Source organism: Carassius carassius, chromosome 48, assembly GCF_963082965.1.
Source record: "Carassius carassius chromosome 48, fCarCar2.1, whole genome shotgun sequence".
NCBI classification, from domain to species: domain Eukaryota; kingdom Metazoa; phylum Chordata; class Actinopteri; order Cypriniformes; family Cyprinidae; genus Carassius; species Carassius carassius.
This window is the reverse complement of record NC_081802.1, coordinates 9,901,421-9,905,674: the sequence shown is the minus strand read 5'-3', so window position 1 is coordinate 9,905,674 and position 4,254 is coordinate 9,901,421. Positions and strand designations below refer to the sequence as shown.

The 4,254-nt window shown below is 36.7% G+C and overlaps 1 long non-coding RNA gene across 1 annotated transcript; it reads right to left on the bottom strand.

The window, feature by feature from the left end:
* Positions 1–2,911: 2,911 nt before the first annotated feature.
* On the bottom strand, positions 2,912–4,254 carry LOC132131967 (uncharacterized). Its single transcript, XR_009428980.1, has 4 exons — positions 4,133–4,254; positions 3,904–3,988; positions 3,209–3,336; positions 2,912–3,088 (listed from the first exon to the last, which is right to left on the bottom strand). It is a non-coding gene; the product is annotated as an uncharacterized LOC132131967 (long non-coding RNA).

Here is a 4,254-nt window from a genome sequence, read left to right as displayed (position 1 = left end):
TACACTGTATTTTAGTAGATGTAGTGACATGATTGGGTCTTTGTCTCCGAGCTCTTTGTCACCCATCTCTTGTTTGGCTTTTCTTAATGTTGCCAGATTTGGCAGGTGGCTAGGCTCTGGGTCACCAACATCCATCATTTTGTAAGCCTCGGCTGCTCGCCATACATGTGCTGGTTTTCGGCCTTCCCAGAGTTCTTTAGACACACTTGTTCTCAGATCCCCTGATAACTTCCGTTTTGCTTTGCCAGTATGGAGACTGTCATCAACATTGCGGATTATGCATTGAAGCACAACTGGTTCATTATCCACTGGCATGTTCTCTGCTGTTATAGACAATTGTGCGTCACACTCTGTGCAGTTCCCAATTATGTCTATGTAGTGAGATGCAACATTTGGAAAATTCTTTGCCCTCCTGAATCTAAGAGTGCATGAGGTTTTGATATTTTTCCATATCTCCTCATACAGGACGTGTGTCCATGCACCACGTTTCAGGATGGTGTATTCTCTTTTACATGTGCTGAGTGATTTGTCATTGTAATCAACCTTTTCAGGCCAGATTTCTACCCATCTCTGATGAGAGAGACTGATCTCAAATTGAATGTCGTAGCATTGACTTTGCTGATTTGTGTCTGCCTTTGACACAACTGAATGAAAATCAGCTGAGCTTTCTTGTGAGCTGTCACTGTTTGGACCTTGATCTTGGATATCTGTGTCGGTTTTGCTGAGCTCAAGGATTTGCCATATATTGTGCCTGTTTGTCTTGACAATAGTATAAAGGTTCTTTGGTGAAACTTTGTTGTTTAGTTGTTTGCTTAAATTTGCCCACACCTTTTCTGTAGGAACTGCTATGTTTGTCCCTGTAATAATCTGTTCCTTTGCAGCACTGATGACTTTGATGATGTCATCACATCCACAGGCTGGTTTCCTAGGCATCTGATCAAAACAGGAATAATTTTTAATGTAGTTTTTAATAAAGTAGTTGGGCCAAATGAACTAACTTGTTACCAACAGGTTACTTGCTTATTTATACGGTTTGTGTGTGTGTGTGTGTGTACATATACATTATATATATATATATATATATATATATATATATATATATATATATATATATATATATATATATACTTCCATGGAATCGAGATGTTGGGCAAAATGATAGGGAGTGATATACTTAGTCGCCATTCACTTAAACTGCATATTGTTTTCCAAATCAGTTCAAGTAAATGATGGCTGAAATAAAAGCATGTGCAGACTATAGTCCAATTGTTCTGTGGTCATTCAATTAGATTTACCTCAGAAAATCTGGTCATCCATCCTATATTGGCCGTGTTTAGATATTGCTACTTTTTTATGACTAGAAAATCCGTCATTTGGTGGCTTAAAAGAACAGACTGAATTTTCAATATTTCAGTAAAAATCTCATCTCAAAGTCATTGTTTTCTGTTAATCTTTCATTCCAGTGATATGGATCAGCAAGTCAATGAGTTCAGAAAAAAAAAATATCAGTAAAATATTAAGTAAAACTGTACTTAAAAAGTTTCTTTTTTTATGTTTAAGAGGGGATCGTAGTTGCAGTGTTTCTTTCAACGGCACAAACCAGCACAAATCGAGCACAAACGAATGACACCGGTTTGGAGCGATTTGAAGGACATGGGGTGGAGAGTGACGTCACTGCCCCGAATTAAATTTGTTATATCTGCGAAAGGAAAACAGATACAGTGTTTGTTTTAACGGCACAAACCATCACAAACCGAGCACAAACGAACGACACCGGTTTGGTGCGATTTAGATGAGGTGGGGTGGAGAGTGACGTCACAGCTCCCGAATTAAATTTATTATATCTGCGAAAGGAAAACAGATACAGTGTTTGTTTTAACGGCACAAACCAGCACAAACCGAGCACAAACGAATGACACCGGTTTGGAGCGATTTGAAGGACATGGGGTGGAGAGTGACGTCACGCAACCCAAAAAATAATGTTCAATATCTCAAACACCAAACCAGCACAAACGTTCATTTTTGCGGCACAAATCAGCACAAACGCAGCACAAACGAATGGCATAGTTTTGGAAATTATTTCGTTTTATGGGGTGCCAACTTCACGGAGGTGTATTCTCCTCATCATGGACAACAAACTGAGCTGAGTCACATTTATATCTGACAGTTTTCACAGTCCACACTTTTCTAATCTTAACATCATGACTAGTAAAGCTTTTGACAGGACATGGTGAGGCCATCTGATGAAACATGGAAAAACTAATTAGAAAAAATCTGTGTAAAAATGTCCTCCTCACCCCCTTATCTTGCTCCTCAGGTACTGGACATCAGTAATGTGCATGCTCTTGGTTTTAATGCAGTTCAAGATAAACATTGATCATTCCTGCTACATTCTCAGTTATCCCTCAAGTGTTTGTAACAATAAAGCCCATGGCAACATCTTGTAATGCAAAATAATTAATCTCGTAACTCCCTTTCTTTCACAAAACAATTGGCATTTGTTACTAAATATAAATAATAATAACTTTCTGGTGTATTGATGTCCCAGATGTCATTAATCTGATCAAATATTTTTATGTCTTAAGTAAAAAATAATCCCGATAATTAATAATATGTAGTTTTTCCAAGTCTAAAATAAACACATATGAGCCTACCTAGTAAAATGATGTATTTACCAAGAATCTTCAGAACACAATATTCACCATTTTCATTTTATTGAAGCATAGAATATAAAGATGATAAAAGTAGCATCAAGACAAATAAGATTCAAGGAAAATAATTATTTATCATCAAAAATACATTAACCTCATATATTAATCAGTTCACACAGATGAGTGATGAAATGTCCTTAAAAGTCACACAATCCCATCCAGTCAACTGTGATTCAGATCATGTGATACAGTACATATAAGACATGTGATACTGTTCCAGAAAATAATGATTCCTTATCATCACATCTAAACTGGTTTCATCTCCCCATCGTGATCTTCTTCTCTCGTGTCTGGAAACAGTTTGTGGTTGATATCCAGCACCGATGTGGTGTAGCATGTTCTCAGCCAGAGGATCTCTCAGTCCTAAGATCCCAGACCTGGTCAAAGTGTAACAAACAATCCAGATGAAGTTGTTTAATGGACAGAGAGCTCAGCTTATGTTCTGTGTGATTTTAGCAGGGTGAGCAACTATGACCCTTGTAGTACTGTACACTTACCATTCTTCAAGCTGTTTTAAGACCTTTTGAGAAGCCTTTTCTCTGAAGACAATTTACCACATCCTCTTCTTTCACTCCTTTCAAGAGCATCACTTGATCAAAACCCCTCATTTGGCTGATGAGATCATCTGTGCAAAGTGAAATTGTTAAAGTATTGCAATAAACAATTTAATTCTGCAAGAATTAAGAAAAAATTACAGAGGCAAAGGTCTTGCTCATGAGACTCCATTAGCATGTGTAGTTCTCAGAGACTCTAGAATTGATCTAATGTTGCAGTAAATGTGTTTTCTTCCTCTAGAATCTCTCTCCAAAGTTCCTGACTTCTCTCACAAATGTGTTTTAGTCTGTGGAGTGTAAGGCCTTGCTTCAAACCAATCAAATATCAATCCACAATTTATAACACAACGTTTACAATACAATGAGATAATGTCAATTGGTGTTTATATCAATTAAACCACTTTTATGGCACTTGTATGCTTTTAAGAAAAACAGGTAGTGTTTTTTAAAAACTTAAGATTAAAAATGTTTCAGTCACACTTTGCTAACATGCTATAATTATAATAGCTGTATCAAATAAAATAACATAACAATAAAAACATTGGAAAGAATAATCACGGCTGACATGACCAGTCCTGTGAGAGATCATCATAAAGTGCTGTAACACATAACACAGCATTGCTTCAACACACACATACCAGTGGACTTCTGTTTGTTTGAGCACAAGATGGCCGTCTTCATTCCTCATCCTGAGCAAATCATTTCCTTGGTCTTCCTTCTCTTCTGTGAAACAAGATAATCTCTACTTACTCTGTGTGTAATTAATATTGCTCATTAAACATATAATTAAGTTAATTTAAAGTAAGATTCAGACCAGAGCATTTGATGAGTAAATGTTAATTCAAAAATATTAAAAAAAAAAGGTACCTGGGAAGAGCTGATCATGGCAAGATTCACTGAGACTCAGTAATAGCTCTTTTAGTTTTTAGGAAGGTGTGTGAGGGTTGGCTCACCAAAAACTTCTGAAAAAGAAGAGCAGCATTATCTGC